General features: G+C 41.0%; 1 protein-coding gene across 2 annotated transcripts in view; it reads right to left on the bottom strand.

Annotated features, from left to right (window-relative positions):
* The window catches only part of FRMPD1 (FERM and PDZ domain containing 1), a 74,188-nt gene that overhangs the window by 47,495 nt on the left and 1,927 nt on the right, over nt 1-24,766 (bottom strand). For both annotated transcript variants that reach the window (XM_083357173.1, XM_083357174.1), the window contains exon 2: nt 942-1,071. The gene's annotated coding sequence lies outside the window, so the exon portion shown is untranslated. The remainder of the gene's footprint in view (nt 1-941; nt 1,072-24,766) is intronic.

Raw genomic sequence — 24,766 nt, 5'->3', positions numbered from 1 at the left:
CTAAATGTCTATTGGGATTCCAATGTAGAAAACACATTCATATTCTTGTAAAAAGAAAAAAAAATGGCTTAGCTCCTTTGAGAAGTTTCTGAGGCCAGAGCTAGACTGCAGCAAATTGCTGAATCAAGTGCATTCTCCTGAGGTGAGAGCTCAGCATTTCAGAGAATATTGATCATTCCATCACAGCCTTTCCAAAACTCTTGTGGTTAAAAGATAGGATAGCTTATGTTTGTTTGTCTCCCCCAGGACGAAGCTACTTAAAAGTCAGAAAAGCACAATGTTGCTGCAAGAATAGCTATTCATAAACTTTTTCCTCTAATAGAAAATTTGAATGTCCAAAGTCAACTAGAATGATGAGCTCCAGACTCCTTGACAGGATAGAAATCTGTGTACACCTGGAGGGAGCAGGTATAAAAAAGAAAGGGAGAAGGGCAACAGCCAACCATTGATCTTCCCAAGAAGAATTATACAAAAATAAATGCAGGGCAGTAATGAAAGAAGGGTTACCGGATCTGGGGTTCATGACTGTTACAAGGCACAAGTGCTATATTATAGCATTATATGCCATTTTGCTGCTTTTTAGCAGTTGTGCATAATTTTGCAGCCCAGACTGGTACCCCTCATCAGATTTAGGTGGTGGTGGAGAGGAAGGCTACTCTTTGTCACTCTGAAAGACAGTTTCCTAGACTTTGTGGACAGAAGCAAGTGAACAATGCTGCTCAAACTGTATGCTTAATCATATAGGTCTGCTCCCAGCATGCCTACATAATTGCTTTTTAGTGGGTCTGAGACTTGTGTAAATAAGCACATCCAATAAATCTTAGTAATCTCCAAAGACACAGCTGGAGCTGTGGAAAAATCAAGTTTGCAATTAAAACTAGAGGAGGAGAAAAAAGAGGAGGAAACAAATATATTGATTCCAACAATGTGCCAAAACTTACGTGTTTGTTCTTAATGTCAGCTTTAATCCAGCCAAACCACTTGTATGTTTTGCATTTGAGGAACTCCCAGTTCAGTTTATAGCTCTGCTGCTCAACAGAGGAGACATCATCAGCCCATTTGCCTTTCAACCTGTGGAGAAAGACGAGCACAAAGTGAGGGCAGAATTTTCCAGCAGCGCATAGTTTAAAGGTGATTCCTTCCATTTATGTTTTTTGGATTTAGTTGTTTTTGTAAGGGAGGACAAGGACAGTATGGCAACATAATACATACTTTGCCACATAAGCTTCCTGTTTCCTAAATGGCTATTAGCACCTCTAGAAGCATCTCTGGAAGTTCACAAGCAGGACGTGAAAGAGATATTTTCATCTTCAGCATTTGGTATCTGGAAGTCTATCCGCTCTGGACCTCAAGACTCCAAGTAGCAATGATGGTGGCCAGGAGTCAGGTTCAAGTGACCAGATACACATGTATACAGTTCAAGCTAACTACTTCATTATATTCTGCCTGTTATACAGGAATCTCCCAGACTGCTTACCTTCTCTTGGGAAGAAATATAGTCCTTTGGGGGAGGGGGGGTGTCAGTCCTGAATCCCTTGCAGTTGCACAGTTCAAGCTAATCCCTTGCTTGAGTCTTCCTCCCTGCCTGGTTGGGTATTTCCCAACAGTACTCACTGAATGTGTCTGCTAATTTCTTCAAAGCCAGTTTAATGATCATCACCCTTGAGGCAGACACCAAATTCCTTTAGCTAAGAATGGTATCCTGCTGACAGATTCTTCTACTTGGTACCACTGTAGGCATAAATTAAATGAGAAATCTGTAATACCCATGATTCTATTCTCCTTGTGAAATTCCTCCTCGTTGTTCTCCCCCTCTTTTATCTTTTATTCTTCTTCTTGTAGGGAAATTTTTCTATCTCTCAATCAGAAGTTATCAATGCAGTAGGAGAACCAGATATATATACAGGGCTTGCTGAAGAAATTTATCACCAGCTCTGATCCAAAACCTCAGAGAGAAGACCTTAATGGGTTATTAGAAGATCTAATCCGTCATTGCTTAATGACAGGCCTAATGTCTAAATCCAGAAAGTCCTGGCTGAAAACTACAGTTTCCCTTCCTCATTCACAATTTAAGAAAAATAGGGGTAATGACAATGATTTTTGCATAGAAATCTACATCGTTAAATCCAAATAAATGGTAGTTGTTTTAACAGGCAAAAGGTTACCACACTTGTTTTCTACAACTGAGTCCCAATAGCATGGAAACCACATTTCATGATCTTGGTTCTTTCGTGAAGTAGAAGACCTTTGATGATTTCAACCTCTACTGTAACTCGAGACCACCAATAGCTTTGAAGTCCAAAACAAGCACCAAGATATTCCAATCACCACCCTTGTCAAAAGACAAATCCAGGAAACTTTTCCCTGCCTGCACCAACACAATATAAGTTTTGGTGTGACACACATCAGTTACGTTCCAAAGATGCATTTAACTGCTTTCAAATTCTTTCAAATAGATTTATGGAGATCACAGTTTTACCCCAGATATCCTAGGTTGTAGACAAACAATTGATGGACTGATTTATCTGCAAAGGTTTATATAGCACTCAGTCCATACAACTACGGATGGCTCACAAGGTAAAATATGCAATTCAATACCAGCAGAATAAAAAGATTGCAGCCACAAATCAACCATCAATCAGACAACTAAAATCAGTCTCCAAACATTCAGAGAAATAAGACTGTTTAACAGCTCTAAGGAGAGCCAGTAAGGAGACTACATGATGCATCTCTGGAGATAAATTGTTTCACAACATCTTATCAAGGAGAAGACTTGCCTTTAGGTCCATGCCCCTTTGATCTTTTGTGATGGTAATCCTAAGTAACCTCATTTCTTCTGTTGCCCTGAAATCAAGCTATATAGTGTAGAACTTTGTAGGTAATAATCAGCACTGGGGCTGGAAACTTACTGAATTAAGTGGATAATTGGCATTAAATAATACTGGCAACTCTCATCTCCTCCTCCTCACATTGCACCAGCTGAACTTTACAGGTTGTCTTCAAAGGCAGCCTCATACAGAGTATGCTATAGTACTGCAGGTTTATGGGCAATGAGAGCATAAGTGATAATAATAATGGCTTCGTGATCCAGGTAGGGCTTCAACCAGACAAACATGGGTAAAGGTCCCATTGGGCCTGGCTTCCACCTTCTGCTCCACCTAGAGCTATGAGTCCAGAAGAAACCTTAGGCTGTAGACAGGGTGAGAAAAATCATCAGTGGAGCATGAGGAACCACCACTGATGTTCGGGAATAAATAATAATTCTGTTTTTCTGGTATTCAACCTACGGGCTTATTTTGTCCAGCCAAACTCACAACCTCCTCTCACTTGAGGAAGAATTCTCACATTTTTTATGTGCTGCTCAGAGTCTCATTTGGTAAGATGGATGGCTATACAAATTTGATTATTAAACAAACACTTCTGATTTGGCCAAGGTTAGCAATGTGCGAATGAGTATCATCCACATAATGATATCTTATCCCAAACTTCTTGGTGTTTTCATATACATGTTAAACAGAAATGAAATGAGAGCCGAGTTCTGAGGGAGTCCATGTTAGACTAATTTTTAGGCTTGACTACTCATCTCCCCTTAATAATGACTGAAGCCTCCACAGTAATCGAAACAGAACCGTAAGAAAACAATGCCCCAATTTTCCAACCCAAATAGGCAATTCAATAAGATACCATGGTCAGTACGGTAGTATTAAGATAACAAGTAGTCTGATAAGACAAAGAGAAGCACTCTCAGGTTACCCATCAGGACAACCAATGCTGTTTTTGTCTCGTGCCTGAGTCTGAGTCCAGAATGGAAAGGATTCAGATAATTGGCTTCATGTGGGAGCCAATTACTTTCTCCAGCACTTTCCTCAGAAAGGGAAGGTTAAATACCTGGTAAAAGTTAGCCTGATCAAGAGAGGGTTTCTTCAAGAGACAGCCTATCACCATTTCTTCCAAGGCTGAAGTACTATGCCTTCTCTCAAAGAAGCATTCACCATCTCTTGACTCTAGCTATTCATACTCAGCGAAAGAAGCCGTGAAGAATATAGATCTAGCCACATATGGTGGAAATCATATTAGAGGATTCTATGCTGTTACTCAGTCTCCACAAGGTTGAATGACTGTGTCACAAGATGTTATCCCAGATTGCATTTTAGACTCCATCGAAAAGGTATCTGAGGGATACGAGTCATTTTATTTGCAAAGAATCTAGCAAACATGTCACAGAGACAAGGAGACGCATTGTCCTTGACCATTCCTTCTTGAATGGAGCAAGTCATCCTGACCACTGGACTTATTTATCCCTTTAATTTTCCTGCAGGGTGCATAGTTACTATCTTTCCAAAACCACAACTTTCCCTTTCTCAAACGTTTTTGCTGAATGTTATTTTTGTAAACAAAATTGGGCTCACTGTCAAATGAAGTGCATTTGTATTTTTAATACAAGATAACCCTTCTCTCTCTCATGATCAAATAATGTTGTGGGTTGGGGGTCTTCCAATTGGTTAAATTCTCAATATATCCCACTTGTTTCTATGGACGGTAAGTTTCTGTTTCAAGGTCAAATGCCACTAAACAAAGCAAAAATAAACAGCCTAGATCTACTGCTAATTAACATGGATCAATTTCCCTCCTGTTCTATTTATGTGGATTACTCTGTAAGAGGAAGGAATTGCAAGGAAGGCACTGCTCTACAGGGGAATGAACTACAAAACGTAATTGTTTAGATCAATGTTAGATGTACTCCATAGTAAAATCAAGAGGACTGTGATATACAAGCCTTGGTCTGAAAGAAAACAAAATCCAAACAAACATCAATTTTATGATATTTGGTTCCTCAGGTGTACATTTCTCTCAAAGAATTGAAAAGCCATTTTCCTGCTCTATCGGGCTCTTGATCTCTCTTCAGAAACAACTAATCCTTAAAAGCCAGAGCTTGCAAAACAGTTCTAAATGAACCAAAATTCTGAAAGTGCGGCTGGTGAGCTTAAAAGCTTTTTGTTCAAGCAATGCACTGCCTGCAATAATTACCATCCAGAGGCACATGGTGCTCTTCCATCAACTCTGGGACATGAGCTACAAGAGCTGTGAAATCCCATTTGAGCTGATCCTTTGCATTAGCCACGCCAGTTGTTAGACGTATCATTTGGAAAGCAACTTGAGGCAACCCAGCTGCAACCAGTAGCTTCCTTGGCTTCCAAAGTCATCTTGCCATTGAAATGCAAAAATGGGGCAGGAAATCACAAAACATCAAAGAGTTTGTGACTTTGTTAAATCACACACAATTCTGCTGCAGTGTTGTTGCTGTTTTTCTGAAAATATTTTCCATGTACATAAACTGGAATTTCTCTCAGAATATAAATTAATCTAGGAATAATATTCATTTTGAGTGTGTTTAATGATTCCTTTCTATCCATATCTGAAGAAACCTCTCTATATATTTTATTTATATTACACGTTGCTAACTCTACTACTCTGTAGAGTTCTCTGTGTCATTTAGTAGCCCAAACCAAGAGTTCCATGCAGATATTAATAAGCAAGGGTGGAAGTGGAACATTCCCCCATGTTCCTCTACAAAGTGGGAAAAACAAGAGAAAATAAACATGCCTCTACTTTAGATGTAGGCAACTCACATATTCATATTAAGATATTAATATTTTCAGAAAATAATTTTTTGTTTAGAAAATTTCTATGGGGTTCTTCAATTCCCAGAATATCTTTATAGAAAATGCAATTATCAGTTAATGAGAGAGGCTTTGGCTTTCTGAATCTGGACTTATCATCATGCTTCTTATTGTCAGTAGAGCAGATCTGAATGCAGTCTATAATAATTAGGAAAAGGGTGCTTTGCACAGCAACTAATGTATGAAGTTTGGGATGAAGAAACCCTGTCTCTCCCCCCTTCCACGTTGCCTCTCCTTCTATAACTATCTGAATAACATGTTTCCTTCCAGAACATTATAAAACATTATGAGACTTATATACCACTTCACAGTGCTATACCACCCTCTCTAAGCAGTTTACAGAGTCAGCATATTGCCCCCAACAATCATTTTACTGACTTTGGAAAGATGGAAAGCTGAGTCAAATTAGCCTGCAATACTGCATTCTAACCACTGCGCCACCACAGCTTTTTCTCCTAATTTATATTTTTTCAAGTTTATTTTATTATTACATTTATATACCGCCCTTTCCCGGAGGAAAGTTAATGGTATTTCTGTGGACAAGAGGCCTAATCTAGAGTCTTTTATTTAAAAATTGCATGCATATATTACTTGCTTGCAGGGGAAAAAAATATACCAACTAATTTTTAAAAGATCCCAGGTTTTGAAGGGATTCATGATAGAACAGCTAAAAAGATTGACTGTCCATTTTGGCTTACATTGAGTGGCTGCAAGAGCAAAGAGAAATGTCACATTCTTTCCTCTAAAAGAAATGGAGGCACTGGGCACAATCCTTCTTAATCCTGTGTAATTCAATTTCATCAAAGGCAAAAGATTTCAACTCTCCAGTTCTCTCTTCTAGATCCTTATCGTATTAGTGGTAAGCCCATAAGAGGTGGGATCCAAAGAAGCATCTCCTCTCAACTGAAGACAACAAGTGCCTTCAAAAACTTTCCGCCTGTATCCTGACTTGCCTGTGCTAACACAAGAGCTGCACATTGAATACCTGGCATCTACAGATTTTATACAACTCTCTCCTATTATGTGCATCTTCCAAATACTACTTAGTAAATCTAACATGTAGATCAAGACCACCTTGACCAGGTGGTTTCATAGGCTGTGAGGATGCTTTATGCGAGAGATATTATCTGTGGCTGATCCTGTACAAATTTGATTGTGCAGTATGAATCCCAATGAATTTAAGAAGTGTGTTGCAAAATCCAAAAGAGTTCATTGACTATTCTACATAACAAATCTCTTGCCAGTTCCAAACTAGTTCTGTGCAGCAGGTTTGAGAAAATTGACCTGAGCTTGCCACTACTGAAGGAAAGATTGATGGCATTCAGTAGCTCATAAAAAAGAGAGGGATGGGATTCACAGAAGTTTGATCAGAACCTGCTTCTCCTCACCAAAGACAAGACCAGCAAAGTGCCTGTCTTCCTTCCTTCCTTCCTTCCTTCCTTCCTTCCTTCCTTCCTTCCTTCCTTCCTTCCTTCCTTCCTTCCTTCCTTCCTTCCTTCCTTGTTTTATGGCTGCTAAATGTAGAGTAGATCCAGATGCAGTAGTGATTTTTCTCATAGTACTGTGCATTATTTTGAACTTCAAGGGGAAGATGCTTTGGGCTATACGAAGGCAGGTGTAGCACTGGTCAGCAACTCTCTCAACTGTATACATCTTTTTCTGGGCTTGTGTGGTAGCTAACCAAACTATCTTGGGAAAATAGGCAGTATATTTAAAAAGGGGTAATAGGGGTACCCCTGTGCGTTCCAAAATACCTTTCACCTTCAAACTCCAAATGCCACACAGTTCCTTGCTCTCAAATTTCATGTCCACAGAAAAGAGTGATGGATTGTCTTTAAACAGCTGCTGAGGGTTTGGAGTGTGAAAATGGGGTAGTGGATCTGGGTTGAATTTTAACCACATTGAAAATGCCCATTTTAGCAAGACCCTGGCACTCAAATTATAAATGTTTCCTGGATCAATCCAGGCCATGGTCTTTCCCATGAGTTTCACTGTAGGTTAAGTACTTGTTGCAAGAATGTTCCTCTGATTTTAGCAGAACATCTAAGTTAGCTGCACCTGTGCAGAAGTGAAACTTGGAAAGTGTCTAAGAACAAAACCAGGCCAACCTTTGAAGAGGTGATGATTTGTTAATACTGGCAAGGAGCCTCTTTTGCGTGTGAGGCATTGTGCCAGTGGTAGTTTTCCAAGATGCAACGAGCGCTCGTTAAACAAACAGCCTGACAGTGAAACACAATGTCCACTGTGTTTAGAACAGGAACAGAAGGCAAATATCTTGAAACTCTGAGCAATGGAGGAGGCACTAATAAAGCTGTAGGTTCTTCGTGACTAAAAGGCGTGATTATTGCAGGCTGAAGTTCCTCCTGGCCTTCTTTGCTACTTTGTGTTTAGTCCTTACATTTGTTTGTGTGATAAACAAATTGTTTATATAATTATAATTATCGGATAATTATTCCTTTACTGATCTGAGGCCATTTTTCAACATTTAATCCTTTTTCATTTACTGATATCTTGGAGAAAGTAGATATTAGGGGTCCTCCTGCTTCCCATCATGCAAGGCCTCCCGTTGATAGGGCGCGCAACTTAGGCGTCCTCCTGGATACACGACTCAGTTTTGAAGATCATATAGGAGTTGTGGCCAGGGGGGCATTTGCCCAGGTTCGCCTGGTGCGCCAGTTTGCGCCCCTATCTGGACCGAGATGCCCTACGTACGGTCACTCACGCACTTGTTACCTCCCGTATAGATTACTGCAATGCTCTCTACATGGGGCTGCCCTTGAAAACCACCCGGAGGCTCCAGCTGGTGCAGAATGCGGCTGCGCGGGTAGTGATGGGAGCATCCCGATACTCCCATATTACACCCCTCCTGCGTGAGCTGCACTGGTTACCGGTTGCCCTCCGGGTGAGATTTAAGGTGTTGGTACTTACCTTTAAAGCCCTACATGGCTTAGGCCCGGGATATTTGCAGGACCGTCTACTGCCGGGAACGACTTCCCATCGCCCAGTGCGCTCACACAGGGAGGGCCTCCTCAGGGTGCCGTCGGCTAGACAATGTCGGCTGGCGATCCCCAGGGGGAGGGCCTTCTCTGTGGGAGCGCCAGCCCTGTGGAACCAACTTCCCCTTGAGCTCCAGATGGCCCTGGATCTCCGGTCCTTTCACCGCAGCCTTAAAACATTCCTTTTCCATCAGGCTGGACCTGGACTGACAGGGATTTTTAAAATGTTTTTAACTTATTATTGGGGCTGCTAGTTTAATTCTTTTTTTAACTTTTGTATTATTGTATTTTTATTGTTGTTAGCTGCCCTGAGTCCTTCGGGAGATAGGGCGGCATATAAGTCCCAAAAATAAATAAATAAATAAATAAATAAATAAATAAATAAATAAATAAAGGCCTCACCCATTTTATCCACCCTTTTTGCATCTTCTATGTACACTTGATCTAGTCAGTTTCAATCTGCAGAGTCCAGGTTTGATTTTCCCACAAATAAAATGAAGAGCGCCTCAATCATGAAACGCACTGGACATTGCAATACACAAAAGTCCCCATTTCCTGAAATGTCCATCATAAAAGCAGTCAGGGAAAAACAGGTTTTTTTTAAAGAGTTAAGATAATGGTAAAAGCATGAAGTGAATGTTACAGGAATCAGACAATGATAGCTATGTTGGCTGTAATAACACCTATACAAATTTTTCCGCTACTGATTATTTCCAAACATTTATACATTTTCTGAACTGGAGCAAGCTTTACAATGCTTTTAAAACATAGTTCCACAGATTTTATGAATGGCTAAGTATAAACAGAGTAAAAGGCAGCAATAGTTGCAGACATCTATTGGCTAGTGCTTTTACACAACCAGCTTTATAAGATGTGGGTGATAACCAAAATAGGTTATTTTCCCATCTCAGTTTCCATTTAAATCATTTTTATTAACCCTATGGCACCTTAAGGGATGAACAAATTTTGATGCTGGGGGTTCCCAATGCTATTGGTCTGATGGATGTGTCTGTAATTTGGAGATTATGTTATAGGAATGATCAGAAGAACACTGAATTGAAGAGGATTATTATCGTAAACTTTGCAGGATTCAATCTTGGTCGGTCAATGGGACGAGAGAAGTTCCCTGAGGATGGGTTCCAGGACATGTCTGAAAGCTTGGAAAACAAAATCTCTGGTCCCGGTGATCAACCTAGATTGGATCCTGCAACATTACCCTGGGACATGTATATTTGCTTTCATTCATCATAAACTTTCCCCACTGCGGAGCTAAAGTGTTCTCACCCTTCCATTAGCTGGCAGAAAACTCTGTCACCATGACCTTAACTCTCCCTGCTACCCGTCCCTATCTACCTCTTGTTTCCTCTGATCCATGAGTCACATGACTTCCTTCCAAAGTTATAGGTCACAAAGCTAACACATTTGTACACTTTGAGGCTGCTCTTGGATAGTGTCAAGAAAAGAATGCTTGTACACCAGTATAACTAACAATAACCTAAGCTGTTTTGTTCCTGGGATAGGATGAGATGAAGGCACCAACATAGTGAAAGGTTATTGCCAGGATATGCTTTGCTATGGTTAGATTTAAGTAGGGAAATGTCAGCAACATAGGTTAAAGGGATGCTGACTTTGACCTAGACAACATAGTCCTAATTAGATGAAACCTGTCCATGTGATGTTCTGAGTTTTACTGGGTTGTAATGTCTCTCTACATAGTCTTCAGTGTTTGACTTCTTGCAACTACTACACATGCTGCTGTTAACCTACAGGTGAACACTTGCCTATCAAGGCAGCACGGTGGTGGTGGGGGGAATGGCAGTACCATTTAACAACAATTCTTTGGACCCATTCAATCTTCAGTCCTGTGATCTTTCCATGGGTGCTTCCGAACCAAGATATTTTCATTGTGCAATTATCTTGCAGATGATCCGGTTTTCCATTTTCCGGCCTTTGTTTCCTACCATCTTGTTTTTTTTAAGAGGACACAAATCCATTAAGGAGAAGAAAGTGGAATCATGATCTTTTTTGATTGGTAATGCTAACAAACCTGCCTGAAAGCAACCTATAGCTATCAGTTGTGATGGAAAATTATTTTAGCATAACCCGTGCAGCTACATTCATTTCATAAGGTCATAGAATCTTCTGTCCTACTGCCATCTCTGTTCACATTGTGCTTTCTCTTGCCTTCTAAACTGAGTGGACATTAACCATCCCCTTTTTAATGAACAATGTGGTCCCTCTTGTCTCAATTCTTAGGTACATTGTATTGATTTTTCTTTTCTTCTTCCTCAAGTGCTTTCTACATCTTCATCCAAGAAAAACAACCTTTGTAGAACAACTTTTTTCCGAAAGTACAAACTTTGGTAGTTACAAATCTCCTCAATAGGATTAGAATCTGCATTTTTGCGTCAGTTACTTATCTAATCTTTTTTTTTTCTGCGTTGGCCTAAATGTGATTATTTTGGTACCTAAGAACAATTCACTTTTATGGAATTTGGAAGCAGGAACTGGTGGGAGAAGTTCTTTTTGGAAACTTTGTTTCCAAACAAAGTGCAAGACGGAACCAGGTTCACCTGGAAAAAGTCATGGTTCTGCACAGGACAAGAAGGAAGTGAGAACTATTCTAGAGAAGCAGGAACCTCTGCATCATTATTTTAATTATGGATAATTAATGGTGCCTCATCGTAGTAGAATGTCATTTAGTCCAACAACTTTGCAACCCAGGAACTTCTGATATAATACAGCTGTCTGCCCTGGAACTATTACATCTGTCTTCTGGCATATTACATTTATCCTCTTGAGAGCTCTACCAATGTAATAGTTTCAGTAACCTAAAGCAAAGGAACTTCAGATTCAATTTGCATGAGAGAAAGAATGACTATAGTGGCTCTCAGTGGGTGGTTATTAGAAAAACTTGCTCCCATATTACACCCCTCCTGCGTGAGCTGCATTGGCTACCAGTTGCCCTCCGGGTGAGATTTAAGGTGCTGGTACTTACCTTTAAAGCCCTACATGGCCTAGGCCCGGGATACTTGCAGGACCATCTGCTGCCGGGAACAAATTCCCATCGTCCAGTACGCTCGCACAGAGAGGGCCTCCTCAGGGTTCCGTCAGCTAGGCAATGTCGGCTAGCGACCCCCAGGGGGAGGGCCTTCTCTGTGGGAGCGCCAGCCCTATGGAACCAGCTCCCCCCTGAGCTTCGGATGGCCCAAAACCTCCAATCCTTTCGCCACGGCCTCAAAACACTCCTGTTCCACCAGGCCGACCTAGACTGACAGGCATTTTAATTAATTTATATTTAGTATTTTTAATTTATTTTTTAAATTCTCTAATTTAATTTATTGCACAGATGTTCTCAATTTTATTTCTATCTTGATCTCTGTACTTATTATATGTTTTGCTGTTAGCCGCCCTGAGTCCTTCGGGAGATAGGGCGGGATATAAATCCCATCAATAAATAAATAAATAAATATGCAAAGTCTGAGACTTCCCCATTCCTTTCAGCTGCCACAAGAAGATGCTGGGCAGTGCCAAAAAAAATGGAGAAGCCAGTAAACAGAAACACAGTGTGCTAGATAGAAAGAGCTGGAGTTGATGACAAGGAGCAACTATCAAATGGGAGCTGCTGATGTTGCAACTGAATTAATTTCAATACTCTGTAATCCTGGTGGTATGAAAAGGAACTGGCCTGTTACTGCCAGGATAGCAGAAGAATTCTGCCTTAGATAAGCCCTTTGCAATATATGCTCCAGATATGTTTAAGTATCAAACAGTTATTTCAGTCAGCTTGATTTCTCCGTGTATTAATGCTACAGAAGGCAAGGTTCATTTAGGGGGAGAAGAGGACTGGTAATGATGCAGGTCAGTGTGATACAACAATTCTCTGCGCATGAGACAGGAGAAAAGGAGAAATAACAGATCCAACTCTATCCTGCTCCAAAGAAATGATGTTGCTCAGAATTGAGTCCTCTTGAAGTTATCCCTCCCCAAAACATCTATTTTTGTTCAAAAGGAAGAGCCAACAGGTAAGATGAGCAACTTTAGCCACTAATATTATTTCTTTCTACATACATGCAGCTAAGACATCTTTTATTATTATTATTATTATTATTATTATTATTATTATTATTATTATTATTATTATTATTATTTATTAAATTTTTATACCGCCCTTCTCCCGAAGGACTCAGGGCGGTGAACAGGGCATATCTTAAAACTACAAAAATACAAAAATTAAAAAAGAATTAAATTATTGCCCACAATAAAAACAATAAAAATATGTAAATATTAAAACCCTAAGTGATTCCCCATCAGGCCAGGCCAGCTTGTTCAAATAAATGGGTCTTTAACCCGCGACGGAAGGAGCGGAGATCCGGTGCCATCCGGAGCTCAACCGGCAGCTGGTTCCACAAAGCCGGAGCGCCCACAGAGAAGGCCCTCCCCCTGGGGGCCACCAGCCGACATTCTCTGACTGGAGGCACCCTGAGGAGGCCCTCTCTGTGGGAACGCACGGGGCGGAGGGGAGTTGACGCCGGCAGCAGGTGGTCCCCGAGGTATTCCGGACCCATGCCATCTTGGGTCCTTGGTGCTCTTTGAGCTTGACCGTTTCCTTGCAGATGTTTCATTACCCAAGCTTGGTCACATCATCAGCGGCACTGATGATGTTACCTAGTTTGGGTAATGAAACATCTGCAAGAAAGCTCAGAGAGCACAAGGGACCCCTCTTTTCAAATCTGAGCTACAAATATTCTTCTTTAGTGTATGAATTGCATCCCCTGGAAAATATCTGATGTGCTCCTTCTCATGTCGGATACCTCCATTGCGTTTGTATATTATTTCTTAACACTGCAGCACTGGTCTTAATATGGAAGTAGGTAAATATAACTTGTAAGTATATGAGCTTTATATGGAAGCAGATAAATATAACTTGTAAGTATATGATCTAAGGCACGGGTGGTAATAGCGAAGTTTCTGGCAAGAGAGACAAGGATAATATTCACTTATATGCTTTATTTAGTAGATAAATTAGATAACCAGTTTAGTCTAGTGTGGTGGTTAGGAGAGTGAGCTATGATTAGGAAGACTTAGGTTCCATCCTCAGCTGTGAACGTTTACTTTAGACCAGACACTCTTTCTCAGCCCAACCTGTCCCATAGGCCTGTTGTTATAGGAAAAAACAAATAGCAGAAGAGAGGGAGGCAAGGACAGAGGAAGCTCCTGAATGAAAGACTAGATATAAATCTAACAAACAAATATGTTTGCAGTAATTTGGATCCATAGGGTAAAAATGTGCAGATATGCTTTTAGCACTTTGTCAGCTAAACTCCTTAAACCACACACGGTTTTTCCCCAGATTGCACCGCAGCTGAGAACAAATGTGTGATTCCAGAAAAAGATCCAGCTGCTTCAAAGCCAGGGCATGCCGGCCAACCCTATTAAGTGCATAAAAAAACATAGAAATGGGTCTAAAAACTTTAATATAGCTTTTTTTCCAAAACAACAAAACCAAAAAACAAAAAACTGAAGGCTCCCTGGCTCAGAATCTAGGGAATCCAGGGAACTCTGCCTTTGTTTTCATTCAACTAGAACAGGGGTGTCAAACTCAATTTCATTGAGGGCCGCATCAGCATTGCGGTTGCCCTCAGGGGGCTGGGTGGGTATGGCCAGGGTGGGCGTGGCCTACTGGGTGGGTGTGGCTAGAGTGCGTGTGGCCTACTGGGTGGGCGTGGCCAGCTCTACATTATTCTCATCAAGGGTGCCTATGGGGGCCTGGGCAAGAGTGGGACAGATCTGAGGGTCTCTGGCAGAAGGAGGGTCTCTGGGCCAGGGCCAAGGCAGTGGGGGCCGCTCCCTCACTGTTTCCAGGATGGCTTCGCGGGCCACATGAAACCACTTTGCGGGCCGCATCCGGCCCCCGGGCCTTGTGTTTGACATGTCTGAACTAGAACATAGCAGAAACTTATTTATTTCTTGTGCAGCAATTAGGCTGACAGTGGTTTGCAGTGTATCTTCCATCCATTATAAAAAACAAGAGCTACATGGGAACATGCCATATTGAAATTTTTAAAAAAGCAAAAGCTAAAACTCTCTAGAAGGGGCCTCTTTGCCGACCTTCTGTTCCTAACAATTGTTATGATGTAGAAACCGAACAGCGTGTTGTTGCTGACGATCCTGTGAAAAACTAAAACGCCAGATATGTTTTGGTTATGGCCAAAGGCTCTGCAGGGATCTGGTTTATTTCAGAACACAAGCATGGGAGATAATAGGAATATTGATGCTGAGGTCAGAATATAGTTCTAAACCAGAAAAGCTGGTACGTGAGGACCAGGATGGATGGAATCAATAGGCTGCCTGTTTAAGGGTTCTTGGTTCTAAAAATACACCTATGTGAAGTGTGAGAGAGATGGCAGTTTCTCAGGAAGGGAATCTGGGAAAAGAGCAATAGACACGTTTTCTGTTCTCTATCCATCTTTCCATCGTTCATTACTTCAGCCAACACAAGAAAATTTAAACCACTCTGGGACGCAACGTGGACTCTGTGTCTGCCACAACAATGAAGTCGAATCAAAAGCCACAGAATAGAGTACAGCAATAGAATACAGCTTGAAAAGTGAATTTCTAACCCTAAGATTTGCAAAACTATTCTTGAAATGTTGGGGTAAGGGATGTATTGAAAGCTACTAGCAATCAGGGGGCTGCAGCTTAGATAGATTATACAGCTGTGCCCCAGGTCCGTAGAATGTAGTTTTTTATTTTATATTTCATTAATTCTTCTGAATGGGGAGTTCAGAATGAGACTTATACTGATCCAGCAAGGGAAAGATGAGTTTTCAGTAGCTGTATTCTGGGAATTGAGATTTCTGTGACAAGAAAAATAATCCATGCTACATATACATCCAGAATGCATACATGAAGCTGGTGAAGATTGCTGCCCAAAAAGTTAAATCTCAAAAATAATAAAGTGCTTCATAATAAAGGTTGTTGTTCTTTGGTAGCTGGTTACTGGCCCACTCAATCTATAGAAATCCTGCAAGTAAAGATTTTTTTGTCTTGCAATGTGGCGGACACAGAACGCCTCTGCAGTTTAACTTGTGCATCGAGTAGCTGTAAATATGTAGGAATGACAAATTGTCTCAAATGAATAATTCTCATGCCTGGGCTGTTTCATACCACCGTTGGAGATCATTTAATTAACTGATTTTTGTGCCATATATGGAATATTGACACGGAGAGAGTTGGGGAGAATTAGTTCTGAAATCTGGGAGAGTTGGGAAGAATTAGTACTGAACACTTCAGTTAAACAAAGTTTGAGAAATCACCCTGCCAGTTCATCCCTCCAGCTCATAACCTCTCTGCCCACTGTGATCATTCTTAACACTGCCTATCCTGCAAAGGTCACCTGCGGCGAGTTTGCAAACATTCCAAGCAATGCACAATCCCTGGCAAATGAAAGTGGGTGAAAATGCTAGAGGGTTGAAACAGAACACAAAGGGATTGTTGTCCCAGGCTTGGCAAGAATTTCCCTTATATCTACTCCTTTTCCCCACCCAGCCTGAGTAGCCAGACTGTCTGCTGGACATAGCAAGGGCTTCATCGGCCCCCATCAAGAATACTAAGGGCTGTGCTGACCACAGTGGAAGGGGTTTTTTTTAATTAAGTATCCCTGCTGTCCACCTGTTGACATTTTAGTAGTAGCAAGGAGGAAAACAAACTATTTCTTGACCAGTCAAAGATAAAAACTCAGATACCTAGGACTTACATCGAATGGGGAGATCCTACAGGTTTCTACAGTACTCACTGCCCACAGTAAAGTATGGTCAAATATTACAAAGATACCCCTAAACGATCTTATTTGCTTAAACAGGGTTTGAAGGCAAAGCTAAATTACACATGTTGTTGCACATAAATGGTGTGTATTTGAACCTCTACTGGACACTTGAAAATAAAAACCTGAATTGTAAATAGGTTCACATGAATGTGAGCCTAATTAGTACTTGGATGAAATACTTGGAGAAGGAAATGGTAAATCAATTCCCTATCATCGCCAAGAAAATGAAATTAACATGCCATCCAGAACAAAGGTTGATTCGCAGGACACTTTACTTTTTAGTGTTTTTTTAAAGCAGATTTTGTAAATCTGCCTTTCTGCAGGGCCATGAGTCATGCCAGTTGCCTCTTGTTTTTTTCATGTCACCAGTGAACAGGTGCATTTTTAGTTCTGCAAACAAACATTTATCCGATCAAGTTGCCACATATAGACAGTCATATCAGATTTTTTTTAAAATCCTATAATAAAGTATCTCTTTGGTTACTGGTAACAACCAAGCAGATCTCTTCCCCCCCCCCCCTCCATTTTTCTGCTTTTTTGCATGGAGTGCTACAACCCTTTTCTTTCAATCCCATCTATTTCTTGTTAGCAGAGAGAAACTGGTAGACTGGAAGTCCTTAAATCACCTCTGGTCTCCGGTCACTGGTCAAGAATCAATATGGCCAAACAAGAGCAACCCCTTTGGACTGAGATGTGTGACTACAGCAAGAGATACACCATACGGTATTATTAATTTATTGTGTTATTTATTTATTTATTAAACTTATATGCTGCCATCTCACCATCAAGCAACTTTGGGCAGGTCACAATATCATGAGGGATAGACAGTTTCATGCTGCAGGACAAGTCAAGAGCATCTACCCGTGGACAATGGTAGAAAGCCATGAGAAGATTCTACCTACCCAACTCCACCCAGATAGTGAAAAGCCCGGCTAGAAGTTTTAAATTAAATATTGTGACCATGACCATACTTTCCTGTCCATGGCAGCTCCATCATAGATGAGCCTCACTGAAACAAGTCCAAAGGGATGGGATGGTCATCAGGCAAAAAGCAGAAACCAAAAAGACAGTTGCACAGTGTCAAACTGCTCACTTGGTGCCCTAGGGCAGGGCTTTTCAACCAGTGGTATGGGTAACAACTGTGGTACATTGGCACCTGGCAGGTGGTACGCAACCATCCTAGAAAAGTGGTAGCCGCGGAGCGGAATGAGCTGAACCGGTGGCAGCACTGCACAAGCCTGAGGCTGGAGCTGCAGGGCTATCAGGGCTCAGCGGAAGTGCCAGGATCAGCGCTTTTTCGGGGCTGTCAGGGCTCAGTGGAAGCACCAGGATCAGCGCCAGGCTCCAGCTGGAGCTTGGCGCTGATCTTGGTCCTTCTGCTGAGCTCTGAAGAAGCACCAATCATCTGGAAAGCAACACTGATCCTGGCACTTCTGCTGAGCCCAGAAGAAGCGCCGATCAGCTGGAATGTTGCAGCATCTCCAGGGTCTTATGATTTACATTCAGATGCTTGGCAACTGATTCATATTTATGATGGTCACAGTGTCCCAGGGTCATGTGAAGTGACCAAAACCTGCTGCAATCACCCAACAAAGGGGGGGGGGAATAAAAACCAAACACCTCTCACCCCACCCCCGCTGCCAATCCTCAACAGAAATGCTCACAACAATGAAAACCTCAGATTGGAGAAAGAGCACCACCAGACAGGCAGGCAGGTGTCTTGCTCACCTGTGGCTTGGGGGGCACTTTTTTCAGTGCCATTGTAACTTTGAACAGTCACTAAGTGAACTGTTGTAAGTCGAGGACTACCTGTACTTCATCACTTTTTTCCTTTTTTTTTGGTTATCAAGTTTTTGACACCTTGCTAGGCGACTGGTAGTACTCGGATGTTGCCATATCCTAAAAGTGGTACAAAGGTTGAAAAGATTGAAAAGCCTTGCCCTAGGGCATCAGTTTATGGAAGAACTGATGATACAAGCTGCTATGTAAGACAAGGAAGGACAGAAGTTCCTTGAACATCAATTGGGCGGAGTGTGGGAAGATATAAACAGGAAAAAGAAAATTGTTGACTGAGAATAATGAAGAATAAGCACAATGGGAAGTTTTGCAAGCGATTCACAAGACATTTAAAATGCACCTGTAATACATGGGATCAATGTAATATATATTAAGTATGCTTTTCCTGAAAAAGGAAAACAGTGTGTGAAAAACTTTGAAGAAAAAGGAAAAACAATAGGCATTCAATCAGAACTTTCTTTCAGTCTAGACTTCTACAGCTGAAAATTATCGCTGCCCTGGAAGATGCTCTTTAGCAGCCCTCCTTAGTGTTTAGGAACTTGATCTGGATTAGCCTGCTAATGCCTACCCATTCCTACAAAATAAAGATGGCCAGATATTCAGTCCACCAATTTCCCAAGTCTGCTATTTTCACAAGTCTGACAGGAGAAGCTGAAGTCTTCTACTTGAACCTGCATCTCATACCAGATCCTAATTCTTGGTTTCCATCAGTACCATCAAGTTAGGTATCCTGAAAGCAGTTCTGAATGCAAAAAGACCAGATAATTGAAGAATCTGAAATAAGCCTATCATGTCCTCTTTACTAGAAAATGAATAGGATCGAATGTATTTATCAATGCTTCCTCCATTTCTCCCTCAGCTTTCTTCAAATAGCATGGACAGCAACTACTGACGATCTGGAGGGCGCATAGGGAGAAAGCTGAGCAAATGGGAGGAAATTGCATCTGGAGTAATTACCGACTGCATTAAGGCTATCAAATCTGACAGAAGGCAGGGTGCCCTGTCCTTTAATAGCTGTAATAAACATTCAGCAGATCTGGATGTCAATTCTTTTTTTTCTTGCTGTTTTGGATCTGGTGTTCCTCCAGTATCCTGAATTGTAGTCCTTCCTCTGAGAAATTTGACATGTGGAGCCAGTATTAAAGCACAGAACCAGGTCCATCCAGACCGCATAGATCTTCCTATATATTTTGGTGTTGAAAGTGAGGCACAGTTGTAACCTATTAGTCCTACTTATGAGCAACGCTTAGAGCTGATAGAACTGGTTTAAAGGGATGGGCAATTTTGGGAAAAAAAATACCATGCAGATGTATTCTTCAACTATTTAAGGGAGCAACAGACAATTGTTATTATTTTAATGTTGATGATGGAAAAGGTTATTTCTCAGGACAAACAATGGTAATTGTTAGTCATTTTCTTTTTACATTTTGTGTTTCAGTAGTACATGAGAGTAAAAAGAGCTTTTTAAAAATGTATAGGCCTACTTAGTGATGTGCTTGAGCAGGCTCATACCAGTTTATGAGGTTGATTATTAGATTTTTCTGGAATTTTAAGAGAACCGAACTATGCTGCTTAGCGCACTGATCAACTGTGTTTGGCAGCCAGTGACACCGTATGGTGATGGCAATGGAAGTAAGCAGAATTAAGTGTTAGATATTTAACACACTCCTGGCTCTACCTATTAATCCTGGCCCCCAGATTAATCAAGTAAAGCTTTAGTTAATTCATCAGTAGATAAGGAAATGGACTCACTAATGAGACGGCGATAGAAGCAATGGAAACAAGCTGGTAGATCCAATTTGCTGAAAATATTGTGACATATACAGGATTATAAATTTGCTTTGAAAATTGAAGCCAACACAGAGGTAAGCCACAAAGAATATTTCAACCAGTTAATGTCTTCCTTGACAAAAACATAACTTTGATCAATATCTCTTGAAATAAAACTATTGTTCATCATCCTTCAGCCAAAGCACTCTTGGTGGTTAGGGTAAATGAGGGAGATGTTCAACTGATTACAGCAGCAAATAAAGATCAATCTGCCTTGTTGGCTTACCTTAATTGCCCTTATTTCATCATAAAGCAATGTTTGTGTAGTTGAGGAACTGGCATAAAGATGGATAGGGATCCATCTTAGTTCAAACTCTACTCAAATCCCTTTATTCTTCCTTAAAAGTCTCATGATGAAATGAAGTAGGGTTATCAGTTCAGTAATCTTCCAGGTAAAAGCATGGGAAGGAAGGAAGGCAGGAAGGAAGGGAGGGAGGGAGGGAGGGAGGAAGGAAGGAAGGAAGGAAGGAAGGAAGGAAGGAAGGAGGGAGGGAGGGAGGGAGGGAGGGAGGGAGGGAGGGAGGGAAAAGAGTTTGTATAGCACTGTCTTCTACTTTCTGAAAACCAGGTGCCACTTTGATGGATAAAGTTTTATTCAACAATTTGTGTGTGTTTATGTTTGTGTATATATTTTATAGATAGAATCACCATAGTACCCAAGTTCGAGAAACGTGAACTCAAATACTAACTTGGCTGCATTCACTACATAGCATGGAGCATAAGGATTCTCTTTTGCAGTATGATTCTAACTTACTTCAGATAGATAGAAACCAAGTTCCTTCATTGGGACCCACTTCTCTATCAGTAAATTTAAAATAATGCTACTATCAGGAGTAACAACTGATAAGTCTATAGAAGAGATTCCAGATGTTGTTTCTAAACATCATTACTTGATACTCTTATTCAAGAAAAGATATACCTGTAGTTTCATCTTTAATTAAATGAATAGCTTTATTTTATAGTCCTTTAAGAATTCTGAAAAAATGGAGAGCTATTGGCAAACTGCCTAGTAAGAGTCATTTCAGGAAACATTCACATTCCTTAGTACCCACTCAATGACCCTATAATTAGTCCTTGAGCCACACAAATCTTTCTTTTCTTGTGCAAAGCACCAGCTAGAGTAGTTTTAAAATTATAAACTCATAAGAGTATCCTAACAGTGAGGGCAATTAACCAGTGGAACAGTTTGCCCTCAGAAATCGTGGGTGCTCCATCACTGGAGGTTTTTAAGAGACTGGACAGTCACTTGTCTGAGATGGTATATAGGTTCTCCTGCTCAAGCAGGGGGCTGGACTAGAAGACCTCCAAGGTCCCTTCCAGCTCTATTCTATTCTATTCTATTCTATTCTATTCTATTCTATTCTATTCTATTCTATTCTATTCTATTCTATTCTATTCTATTCTATTCTATGAGCGATATAGAACAATCAGCCAATGTGACAGAGTGAACCATATCTTGTGGGCATAAAATGGACTTCAACATGTCTATAGGAATAAAATGGTTATCAATAACCAATGAGGAATAGCAAGAAAGTGGGAAGAGGAGAATATTTAAATTGGTAAGTTATTATATGATTAAACCCAATCTATAAACCCATCCTTTTTCTAGGATGCATTATTTCACCCTGGAGGTAACAGAAATAAGGTTTCCTTCTTAGAATTTTAGGGAGTGGCAGAAGAGTATCAAAGGTGATTCCCCAGGCTATTTGGAGCCTAAGTAATTTTGACTCTTAACCACCAACCCACTGTACTGTAACCAGAAGCATACTAGCAACGAACACAGATGTTGCAGAATACAGAATAACAGACTTGGAAGTGACCTTGGAGGTCTTCTAGTTCAACCCTCTGCTCAAGCAGGAGACCCCCATATCATTCCGGGCAAATCACTGTCCAATCTCTTCTTAAAAACTTGCGTGATGGAGCAGCCGCAACTTCCAGAGGACAACCATTTCACTGATGGTTCTCACTGACAGGAAATTTCTCCTTAATTCTAAGTTGGATCTCTCTTTGTTAAGCTTCCATCCATTACTTCTTATCTTGCCCTCAGTTGGAGAATAGAGAATAGGCTGACCCCCCCCACTTCCTTTCTGAGACAACCCCTCAAATATTGGAAGACTGCTATCATGTCACTCCTAATCCTTCTCGTTAGACTACTAGACATTCTCAGTTCCCACAACTGTTCACCCAACCTACCTGTAGGTTGCATATAATGGTTGTATGGTTCAAAGGTCTAGCACAGGGGTCCCCAACCCCTGGTCCATGGACCAGTACCAGGCCGCAGCAACCAGGTCGCACAAACAAGCAAAACCCCCTCCGTGGGATGCAGGCAGCACACAAAACCATGCATTCTCCGGTCTGTGGAAAAACCTTTCTCCACAGAACTGGGCCCTGGTGTCCAAAAGGTTGGGGACCTCTGGTCTAGCAGCATCAGTTTCCTTGAATATTATCAAATCTTAGTTTAATTATGTCGTTTTAGGACTCAAAGCAGGAAGAGAGCCATTGGTGCTTCGTGCTTGGTTTACAGTAGCAGGCATGCATGGCTTACTGAGAACTGAATCTCTACATGTGGGTGGAGTGAGAGATCACAGGACTGTGGTAAGCCAAACAATGGTATATGTGTGTTTTGTGCTGCATCTTATTTCAATGCAGCTAATATAATTTGTGAATTATGATTTGTGACTTAGCATGAAGAGAGAGCTCAGCCAAGAGTGGCTGTGGAAGAAAATTGTGGTTCAGCAAATTGTAGCTTAGCACGATGCTCTGATCTCAGTCAGTGGGGAACCTGTATTTGTGAAATGCAAACTGTGATAGCTTTTCAACTCATTGTTTGTTGCTGCAGTCCCCGAGAGAGGAAGGTACATCCGCAAACGGAAAGGACTTAAGCTTCTGGGGATCATCTGTGCCAAGGGGGAAGGGCAACCTTGCTTATCTGCATTCCTGATTTAGAGAGATTCAGATTTCTCCAGCACCATAAGGTTATATTACAGGAGTCATTAGGCCAATAGGGTATTATCATTATGTTCCTGAGTGCTAAATGGGCTCCCTTCTATAAGAAAATAATCCCACACCCTTTTTCTCACTGCTCATCACAAATCCAGCAACATTTATTCTTGCCATCATTATGACTGAGAACACGGCCAAAACAATCATGATCAAATTATCTCTTTTTTTATGTCAAATTACTAGGATTCGGGAAGTGGAGATATGCTGCTTCTTGAGAAAGAAATTATGCTTAACTCTGTTAGCTCTTTGATAGCATAATGACATAGGGGAACTCAGGAGAGAAATAGCTCTTGCAGTAACACTTTATAGTTATGGCAGAGAAATGTTAGTTTCTGCATGCCAAGTTGCTGGTGTAGAAATAAATTGAGGGGGGAAGGGAGAGGAGGGCGAGAGAAAACTTATGAACATTTAGAATTTGGTTTAAATTCACATTGGCAGTGTTACAAAACCAAAACTATGCTCTTCCTAACCCCAGCTTTGTAAGTATGACGCAATGGTCCAATGGCTGCTTACATACCTCCCTCCATAGCATCCCTAACTATAAATAAAAGGCAGAATATTAAATCCGGCTGTTACTAAACATTTGAACTAAAAAAAAAAAGCAGTGGCTGATCTAGGCTTCTTTAAGAAAGGATAATCACAGCTTTTAAATATTTGATGTTATGATTCCCAGTTGGCAGACTGACACAACAAAGTACAGCACTGTATGGTCAACTCTGCACGTGGATTTCTATTCTGGCCAAGCGCAAGATTGGAGGTCAGAAAGTGAAGTTTCAAAAAAAAAGGGGGGGGCAGGATTCGTTTTTGATCAGAGGATCAAAAGGGGGATTGAGATTGGTACAATTTCATTTCATCTCCACCTCAAAATTAAGTTTATTGGTTTTCTGTTTATCAATGCACTCTAAGAAACAGACCATAATTAATCCATCAAAAAAAGGGGGGAGACAGAAATCAAAAAATAAAATCCCTGATTTCTGTAGCTTGGGGCTGAGAAATCTTTTAGGAAACTGGCAAAAACATTGCTGCCAACCAAGATAGAAGGCTGGGGATTTTATTTATTCAACCACATATGTTAATTGTACTAATCCTATGACTCAGGGAAGTTGTAAAACAAAAAGAGAAATAAGGCAAAAACAAACATCACAAACCAACATAAAACAATTATGTAAATGTAAGAATGGGCACCCTCGGCAGATAACAGGAGCCAAAGCTGCTTGGAGTGGGAGAATTTTAATGATCTACTCGAATACCAGAACGGAAGAAATTATTCAAGCTTTGGGGGATGAAATGCTTCCTAATACAGAAGTTCACACAGTAAAGTTCTGTTGCCCTGTTCAGATGCTTTGGTTTTCAAAAGGAGGAGAGACCCACAGCTGATCCTCTCGAACCAGAAGTTAACTTTGGCAAGGAATACATTCAATTTATGTCCCACATTCATTCAGCTCAGGGTGGTATACTCCCCCCTCCCCCACAAAAAAAAACCAGTCCAAAATAGGATAGAGAGAAACTAACTGGGCCAAGATCACCCAGTGAGCTTCTGTGGGCGGCTAAGGAAGGCCTAAAAACCTGGATTCCCTAACTCTCAAGCACTGTACAGCACCATCCTGGCTGTCAAGGGGAAGACTGAAGTT

The sequence above is a fragment of the Vipera ursinii genome (genome assembly GCF_947247035.1).
Source record: "Vipera ursinii genome assembly, chromosome: 2".
In the NCBI taxonomy this organism is placed as follows: domain Eukaryota; kingdom Metazoa; phylum Chordata; class Lepidosauria; order Squamata; family Viperidae; genus Vipera; species Vipera ursinii.
Note: the sequence above shows the minus strand (reverse complement) of the source record. Positions and strands in the feature narration are given on the sequence as shown.